We start from the raw sequence: 10110 nt of genomic DNA, 5'->3' as shown, positions 1-10110 counted from the left end.
ATGGCACAGTGGGCGTGCTCACCCCGTCCCCGGGGAGGGCGGGAAGGAGGCAGCCTGGCTTTGCTGAGGCCCGCACTGCCTGCCCTGACCCGGACCCCGGCCGTGCTGGGCAGGAGGCAGAACAGGAAAGCCGGCCTGGGTTCAGAAAAGGTTGGGAAGAGAACAGAGAAACCAGACATGGAGATGCAAATCGGTGTGGCCACTGTGGAAAACAGCATGGACGTTTCTCAAAAAATTTAAAATAAAACTACCATACGAGCCAGTGTAGTTCCACTCCTGGGTGTATATCTGAAGGAGAGGGAATCATTATTTTAAAAAGATATCTGCACCCCCCAGTTCACAATAGCATTACTCACGGTGGTCAAGAGATGGAAACAACCTAAGTGTCCATCAGAGGATGTGTGGGTGAGGACAATGTGATACACACACACAGACACACACACAATGATGGAATACCAATCAGCCTTAAAAAGGAAGGACATCCTGGGGATACCTGGGTGTCTCGGTAATTGAGCATCTGCCTTTGGCCCAGGGCGTAATCCTGGAGTCCCAGGATGGAGTCCCGTGTCAGGCTCCCTGTAGGGAGCCTGCTTCTCCCTCTGCCTGTGTCTCTGCCTCTCTCTCTCTCTCTCTCTCTCTGTGTCTCATGAATAAATGAATAAAATTTTAAAAAAGAAAAAAAAGAAAGACATCCCACCATTTGCAACAACATTGATGGACCTAGAGGGCATTGTGCTAAGTGAGATAAGTGAGACAGAGAAAGACAAATACCATATGATCTCATTTATATGTAGAATCTAAAAACCAAGCCTACCAAACAAACAAAACAGGAGACTCAGAATCATAAATACAGAGAACAAGCTGGTGGTCACCGGAGGGGAGGGTGGGGGGCAGGGAAGAAAGGGTGAAGGGGAGTGGGAGATACAGGCTTCCAGGCGTGGAATGAAGAAGTCATGGGGATGAAAGGCACGGCACAGGGAACACAGTCGCTGGTATTGTGACAGCACTGTGTGGGGACAGATGGGCTATGCTGGTGGTGAGCCCTATTATAACATTGTGTATCAACTATACTCCATTAAAAGAAAAAAAAAAAAAGCAAGAAATCTGCCAGACAGAGACCAAGCATGTGCCAAGGAGAGGGTGGGCGAAGGGAGCAAGAAGGCAGGCAGGCAGGCACACAGCCTGGAGCAGGGACAGTTTTGACCGTCCAGGCATCTATTGAGCCGTGTTCACTTATTCATTCAACAAATGTTTACCGAGCACCTGCTGTGTGCGAAGCTCTTTTCTAGGTGCTGGGAGATAGTAGACAAAACCCCTGTTCTCATGGAGCAGGGTCTGGTGAGGCAGTAAGTAAAACTGGCATCTGGAAATGAGAGTGCTGGGGTGTGTGTGTGTGTTGTAATGTCAAATAACGTGGTCAGGGGACTTCACCATGAGGGTGATGCCTGATGAGGCAGAGGAGGTGGGGGAGCCTTGTGTGTATCCAGACGGGACATCCCTCTGAGGCAGAGGGAACAGCAAGTGCAAAGGTCACAAGGTGGGCACGCCCAGCTTCTTCAAGAAACGGCGAGGGGGCATGTGCCATACGGAGAGAAGTAGCAGGCAGCAAGGCCAGAGCAGCTGGGCTTTACCAGAGGGTGAAATGGGGAAGCAGAAGAAATCAGCAAGGGGCAGGGGCTTCCAGTCTGGTGGCCCCTTTGTCCCGTTCCCCCCATGTTGATGAGACCCCCAGTGTTTGCTGGAGAGAGCTCTGAGGAAGCTGCGTTTGCAGAGTCCACTGAGGTGTACCCCTTGCTGACCACTCACCTGGCAAATGGGCCAACCGTGGCCAGGGTAACCTGAAGGTCCTGAGGGCGAGCTCTCTTTTATGCCAAAAGTTGAGCAGAGAAAGTTCCTCGCAGGCATGTGGAGGGAATCCCAACAGGAGATGGCTGGGCCACAGGGAGGGGCCTGCGGCCACTAGAGCCCTCCCTGTGCACATCTGGACTGATACTCAGCCAGCTGCAGCCCTTGATGCTTGACAAGCGGCCATGGGGGAAAGAGGTAGAGACAGAGATAAAAGAGGTAGCAAGAGATATTGAGAGAGGGCCCCGTGTTTCCTGCAGGACTGCTGGCTACACTCCTCTCCTTGGAGTCGTCTGCTTTCTCCCATCCAGTGGGCAGCACAAGGGTGGGATGGAATTCTAGGCTTTCTCTGGAAGCTTGTCCTTCCCAAGACCAGGACCGCCCCAGAGTCTTTTCATCACATGGCTCAGAGGCAGGGAGGCCCCCGCACTGGTCGGCCTGGTAGCCAATAGGCTACATGTAGCAGGTTTGCCTGGGCAGTGACGGTGGTCCAGAGGGCCAGCTCCCGAGAGGACCTCCTCCAGCCCCCCTTGCAGCCCAGGGCTGCCGTCTGGCCCCCCGCTGTGGGTGTGGGGGAGACGGAGGGCGCCCTCCTTTGGGGCAAGGGAGACCGCTGCCCGAAGACCAGTGTGGGGGGACTTGTACTCCCACAGATGCGCTGCTAGGAACCCTGGCTGGTGGACCCCCGACCCGGGCCTGCCCCAGCATCAGGAGCCCTCTGGACGTCACCATGGGAGTCAGGAGCAGGGAGCCGCAGCCCCCTGACAGATGAGGCTGCTCCTGTTGGGAACTCCCAGTACCGAGGGCCACGTGCTGGCGGAGTGAAGGGAGAAGCCAGGCCGAGTTCCTTTCCCAGTCCTACCACTGACTCATCGTGCCAGCCGCAGCACCTGTGGGCTTTGGCTCCCTCGCGGCTCCCTCCACGATGGGCCGGGGTGACCCATGGTACAGGGGTTTCCTCCCTCACAAGCGCCCAGCACCTCTCCTTGGAAGGCAACGCTCCTGCTCTCTGCTCGGAGCACAGCCTGACGCCACCCCTGCGTCTCCCCTTCTCTTCCCTGACTTTTAGTTTTTTATTCCATGTTCTCTCTTTGGTCTGACCAGACTGCACTAGCATTCCTTTATTTTTAAACTTTCTGTGTAATTTTGTTTTAGATGTTTTTGCTTAAAAATAGCATTATCTTTGGATTTTATTTTAGCATTATCTTTGGATTTTATTTTAACTCTTATCTTTTTATGAGATAACCACTTAACCACTTGGGCTTACTTCTGGTGTGGTTTTCTACTTTCTGGCATTTTGCCATTTTGCCTTCACTTTCTTTGATTTTTTTCCTCTAGTAACTGGGAAGGTATACATCTTGTGTTTAATTTTGCTTGTTTACTTTTATTTTTAAATGGATATATGTTGTAAAAATGGACCTCGAAATTAAATTTATAACTATTGATTCCCCTCTGTGTAGGAAGAAATTAGCCTATTTCGCCTACTTCCTCCTACAATGTTTGCAGGTGGGATCTAGAGTCTTAGATCCAATTTTCCTGTTTAATTTGTTCATTTATTTTATCATTATGCATCTTCTTTTTCTTTTTAAGATTTAATTTATTTATTTGAGAGAAAGAGAGGGAGAGAGAGTACAAGCAGGGGAGGAGGAGCAGAGGGAGAGGGAGAAGCAGACTCCTCACTGAGTAGGGAGCCTGATGCAGGACTCGATCCCAGGACCCTGGAATCATGATCTGAGCTGAAGGCAGATGCTTAACCAGCAGAGTCACTCAGGTGCCCCTGCATCATCTTCTTTTTCAAGAGTAACTGTCCATACTTAGAATCCCTTTCTTTTCTATCTTAACTTCCCCATTCCTGAATCCTAAACCAGTAGAATGTATTTCTCCATTGAATTTTCTGCAAGGTCGTAACTTAGCAACTCATACAGATCTGGGATTATCTGTTGCTCCCTATTCCCCAGCATTAGTGATTGTCTTTGCTTGCTTGATTTTCTATAGTCTTTTAGTAATCTATTCATTTTCTATTCCCTTGTCAAGGATTCATGTCCAAACAGCCTCCAGGTGAGCCAGTCTATCTCCTCTGCGTACCTTCACATTATTGGCTCCTCTGCCCTGAGTCTCCTCACACGTTTTCCCAGACCGTCTGTGTGTCCGCCCTGGCCCCCGCCTTCCATCCCCAAGCTCGGTGCTCCCTTTATCCCATCCTGACCACCCTTCCCTTCTGTCACATTGGAGCCCCTGCTCCTCATTTCCTGGGAATGTTCCAGACACTGTTCCCCTGGCTTCCGGCTCCCGGGGCTGCTTTGGGAAGTCAGTGCCAACAGGACTTTTGAGTCTTGTATAATTTTAATATTTGTTTTGCTTTATTCTCTCTCCCTGGAAGCTTTTGGGGCCTCTCTCTTAGTCTTCAGTGCTGTCAGGATTCCTACGTGTACCTTGAGGAAGGTCCCTATCCTTCCAGTTCCTGGTCCTTTCCATCCTGGAACGCCCAGACCCTCCATTGGGGACTTCAGTGGGTTGTTTTCCCTGTTTTCTCTTCTCTTTTCTGGAACCCGTATTGTTCAGATGTTGGGTTCCCTGATTGGCCCTCTAACTCTCTGGTCGTTTTTCTCTCTTTGTTCTACTTTATGGCTTTCCTCAACTGTATCTTTCAAACTCTTAGATTTTTCACTTCTACTGGCATAGTTTTGAATTGCCAGGAGCTCTTTCTTTTTTTGTTCCTTTTGTGGAATACTCTGTTCTTGTCTCATGCTCAGAGTACCGTCTTGTATGTCTCTGAGTATATTGATGAATGGCCACCATTTTGAAATTTCTTCTCCCTGCATAACTGTTGTTTCCTTTAAGTTGCTTTTGTCATTGATTTATTTGTTCTGATCTCTGTCTCTCATCTCAAAGGTTTCCTACGATGTCTGATGGTCCTAGGTTGTCTGCTTATACAGACAGAAAGTTCTGTGTCTGCATGTGTATACATGCACGTGCACCTATATGTGTGCATGTGCGTGTATGCACGTGTATGTCTGTGTGTGCATGTGCATATGTGTGTGTGATGGGGGAGGGATGGCTTCACTGTGGGCTTCACTGTACAATGATCTACCTGGGTGTCTTCAGGGGGAGCCCCCAGGATCTTTCTTCCTGATCTGGTCAGGCTCCCTGCAGTATCTGCCTGGGGAAAGAAGCCAGCTACCAATGTCTGGGACACTGGGTGGGGAAGAGGGCTGGAAATCTCGGCATTCAATGTGTTGAGTTCACTTACTTCCCTTGTGTCTTCTGACTTAACTGTGCCTGGCATTCCCCAGTTCAGAGCCCCCATTGTGGTTTCTAGAAAATCAGCCTTCAGTCTTGGGCTGGGATGAGGTGATGCCGGCTAGTGGAGGAAATTTGGTGATCTGACTGCTGAGGAAAAAGCTTTCAACCACCCTCTGTTTCTGTCCTCCAGTGCTTTCAATTCCTGAGACTTTCACAGGTTCCGTGTATCAGGCCTAGGGGCTCAGCACTCTTCCACCTGCTGATAGAGTTACTGGTCGCCTAGCTCCCTTCCTGAGTCTGACATTTGTGGTTTTCTCCTCTCCTGTTCTCCTTGTCTTTCTGAGCTTTTGACTCCCCTCACTCTAAAATCCTTTTATCGCAATTGTTGTGGGAATTCAGATTGGAGCAGAGGTTCATACCTGTTTTCAATCAGCCATATTTAACTAGGAGGTTAACTGCTGAATTCTGAGTCACAAACTTTGAGTCCTCCAACAGGTAAGAGGAGACCAGGCCTTTCCTGGTGACACCCCACACCGGCCCCACCATTGGCAGCCCATTACTCAATGCAGGTCCCAGGAGACGGATTGTGGAACCACCAAAGTTCCCTTTCATATTAGCTGCTAGAAACTCTGAGACACATTGATGACCCAATATTTGTGGTAGCAAATCCATTATATCTGCGGTTTCAGGTCTTGCCTATGATTCTACATTTTCTACATTCTTATCTGCCCATCTTCTTTGATAACACTTTCCAGTATCTGTTACAGAGGTGGTAGATAGTTCATTTTGCCACATCCAACGTCATAGCTGATGCAGATGAGGATCACGAAGAATGGGGAAATTGTCAGGTGAAAGTTTGTTGGGGAGCTAGTGAGAGTCACAGAGTATCACCCCACAGAAAACCCAGTAGGTTTAAAAAGATTTTATTTATTTGAGAGAGAGATAGAGAGAGAAAGAGAGAGCACGAGCAGGGAGAGCAGAGGGAGAGGGAGAAGCAGGCTCCCCACTGAGGAGGGAGCCCAATGTGGGGCTCCATCCCAGGACCATGAGATCAGGACCTGAGCCAAAGGCAAACACTTAAATGGATGAGCCATGGAGGGGCCCCAACAACACTCATTAATATAAAAATGGGAAAAACTGCCTTATGCTTGAAGAGGGTCTGGTGGGCACTACCTTAAAGGAGTGAAACACTTAGCATCTTGGTCACAGGACAGACAGATATCAGGTGACCCCTGAGGTGGGAGAGTTGGAGGCTGTCACTGTCACCTGTGGTGTGCCTCAAAGCCACTCCTTGCATAGGTGCTTTCAAGGCCTGGGAAGGGTCCAAGCAAGGAGCTCTTCAAGGGAATCCATAAGGAGGGCCTTGCAAATTGTGCACCATGGAAGCCAGACCACCCTTGTTCTCAGTGTGGGACTTCTTCCCTCTGCCCTGAGGTCTGTAGTCACAGTCACCTGCCTTCATGCTGCTCAGGTATGTATCACAGATCAGTCTCCATGTGCCCTAGACTTGAGACATGCACTGGGCTTTCCTGAAGGTTCTTCCTGAAGCTCCACTCACTAAGAGGTGAAGGGCACACTCACCTCCTGTCACATGAGTCATTCTCTCTCCACATCTCTCTCCAGAAACAGTCTTTCCCCCATCCAAGCTTGGCTCTGACTCCCATTTCTGGTCATCTCCTCTGTGAATTCTTGCCTCTGGCCTTTCATCACCTTAATGGAGCAGCATCTACTGGGCTTGGAGGTCTCCACTGAAATACCCAATTTAGCATTCGGTTGCACTTAAATTTATTTCAAATGGAAACATTCCATCGTAGATTTCTTGAGCTAGATATATCTTAGCTGAATATACCTGAATATAAATACACTGGAATATTATAATAGAAGATGTGAAAATCTTTGCCGGCATCACCAATGGTGACAGCGCCATCCTTTGGGATCCACTGTGTTAGCAGAACACCACAGCGAGTCTTTGTGTAAAAGTGCACCCCAGGACACGACTTGGCTGGCTAGGACAGAGAGATCTATGTGGCTCAGCACAATTAAGTGAGAAAATTGTTGCACCTTGTCTGGCAGACTAGGAAGGAGTAGGGGTGGGGGCATCTGGAACAGGTGGGAGAGAGGGAGAGCTGAGAAGGCAGGACTGTCTAGTGATTAGTGTTAACCTACTTGCCATGTACCCTTTCTCCTTCATGGCTTGGTGTCCAGGCTTCAGGATGAGGGGATAGATTCAAACCTCACCCCAGGGTTCTTAAGCTCCATCCAAACCATTTGGTTGGGGGCGAGGAAGCACATCACTAGAACAACCTAACGGTCTTTACCTTCTCTCCTGGTTCCTCTAAGGGAAGGAAGGCATCTCTTATATGTCAGTTATTGTTGTGTAACAAATTATAAAGTAATCCAGTGGCTTTAAATAATAAACATTATTTTTTATGAGGCTATGCATTGGTGGGAACATTCTGCTGATCTCAGGTTGTCTAATTAATGCATCCAGGGCCAGTGAGGGTAGAGGGGAGTTCTGCTGGTCTGGGTTGAAGTCTCTTACATGCTGGGGGATTGGCCGGTTATAAGCTAGATATATAGGACCTCTTTCTGGATCTTCCAGAAGGTTAATCCAGAGCTTGCTCATGTAGCAGGTGTTAAGGGTTCCAAAGGGTCAACTGGAAACTGCAAGATTTCTTGAGGTCCAAGCTCAAAACTGGCACAGTGTCCTTTCCACTCTTCTGTTGGGCAAAGTAAGTCATAGGCCAGCTAGCAGAGGTGGGGAAATGGACCCTGCATTGTGATGGAAAGAGCTATAAAGCCATGTTACAAAGGCATGGACATGGGCAGGGATGGAGAATAGGGCTGGGTTTGCATCCATTTATCACCTCTAGCAACCCACAAGCAAAAGTGCCTGTGAAAACCTCCAGTGTCCCTCTAGCAACGTCAAGGCCAGACACCATTCCTCCTCTGCCATTGGTGGGGCCCCCTGTCAATGCAGTCTGCAGGGTAGGAGGCACATTTCACCCCATGTAGAGGGCAAGACTGCCATGACCAATGCTGTGAAGGGGCAACAGTGATGCTCCCAACAGGAGAGCAGGGGCAGGGCCCAGGAACCACAAGACCTTCTGAGGGGCAGTGGAGAGCCATGCACAACATGGCTGAGAGCCTGCCCACATACAAGCCCCTGCCAGCACAGTCAGCCAGGGGAAATAAGAGTGCCAGAAGGAATGGAATTCATCTCCTGGCCCCAAGATGTCCTGGGCAGGGAACTGGAGGACTCAGGGCCCAGATGGTGTTTTTTATCTTGTATTCCAATTGGCGGTGAAGGTTTGGAAAAGAAAGGAACATATGGGAATTGAACAGCTGGCTAAGTAGATGCAATCGAAGAACAGGACTTGGTTTTCTGGACCATGGCTTAAGATGGGTTCTTGGCTAGGACCTAATATTAACTGTCTTAATATCATGCATTTGTACGGGGGCTGAGCTGTTCAGAAAGCACTTCTGTCAGTATGGTGATTCATTCTCACTGTGCATTACCTGAGGTTGAGGGAAGTGGATTTTTATCCCATTTTGCACTTGAGTCAGAGGAGAGAGGTCCCCTGCCTAGGATCCTATGGCTGATAAGGGTTGAGGCCAGCTCTGGAATCTAAAATCAGTGCTCACTTTACTGCTTCCAGTGAAAATGGTTTGGAGTAGTGTTTTTCCCTTCTTTGTGACCCACAGAGAAAATTTGCATTGTGACTCAGGATATATATGTTTATTTTTTTTTAAAGACTTTATTTACTCATTCATGAGAGAGAGAGGCAGAGACACAGGCCGAGGGAGAAGCAGGCTCCATGCAGGGAGCCCAAAGTGGGACTCGAGCCTAGGCCCCCAAGATCACTCCCGAGCCAAAGGCAGATGCCCAACCGCTGAGCCACCCAGGCGTCCCAGGATATATATGTTTATTAGTGAGTTTGTAATGTAGAATATTTATGAAAGAGACCAGAGGGAGACATGCCCTAATCCCCAGAGGGAAATAACTATAAAGATGGTCAGACTGTGTTCCTGGGACGTCTTTGTATAAAGGATGCAGAATGGGGAGCTGTCCAGTGTTTCCAGACACTCCCATGGGCCTAGCCTGCTGTGCCGCCACCCATATTCCAAGCCATGATGTCACACCGTTTCCTCTCTGCCTGCTTTCCTGCTCTCGTCTCTGGTCATGGGGTCTCTAGCCTACCCACTCCTGTTAGGATGGTTGTCCTCTAGACCCTTTTGTAGGGGATGACTGTTGTTGTTGCCTACCCCCCAACCCTGGCCACCCAGTGTCTTTCACTCTTTCCAGCAACTCACTAATTGGTTTCACAACCCATCAATGGGTTGAGATTCACAGGTTGGGCAGTGGGAACTATCCTGTTTCATCTGTTGGGACTACCTTCTTCATAATCCTGTCTCCCTGACCACGGCAGTGGGGGACATGACCCAGGCTAGCCGACCATAGTGTCCAATTCTTCCAGGACAGAGATGGACACCCCCCCCCAAAGCTGGGCCAATCTCCCCGAGATCTAGCCTCTGGGTGTATGCTTGTTGTCTGTGCCCACTAGAGTCTGATAGGAGGGACTCTGATTTATGTGCTGCTGTTCTCACAGACACCCGAGCAGTGCCCTGTCTAGGAACTCCCGTGAAGTCACTGCCCGTCCCTGCATGAGGGAGTGTAGGATGGTGTTTGGCTGGTGGTTCCAGCCTCAAGGGCTATCTCTTCCCACCATTGCACTGGCTGCTGGCTGGTCTCTCTCCTGCCCTGGCTGGGTGAGTGCACCTGGGCCTTCTGCCATGGGGCTGCAGAGCTAGCAATGGGGTGAATGGTGGCAAGGTAGGGGAAGGTTGGGACTCTTTCAGCCACAAGCCCTCACTGAAGGGGCCCTTCCACCCCTTCCCCAGTCATCCCAGGGTGCTTGGGAGAGAGCTGGCAGGTGCCTTCCACACAGAATCTCCCCACACCCTCCAGCACTCTGATGGAGACCATGGACCTTCTTAGCTAAAGAAACTGAGGCCACAGGA

Source organism: Canis aureus, chromosome 19 (genome assembly GCF_053574225.1).
Source record: "Canis aureus isolate CA01 chromosome 19, VMU_Caureus_v.1.0, whole genome shotgun sequence".
Lineage (NCBI taxonomy): Eukaryota > Metazoa > Chordata > Mammalia > Carnivora > Canidae > Canis > Canis aureus.
The sequence above is the reverse complement of the archived record's forward strand: the minus strand, read 5'-3'. Positions refer to the sequence as shown.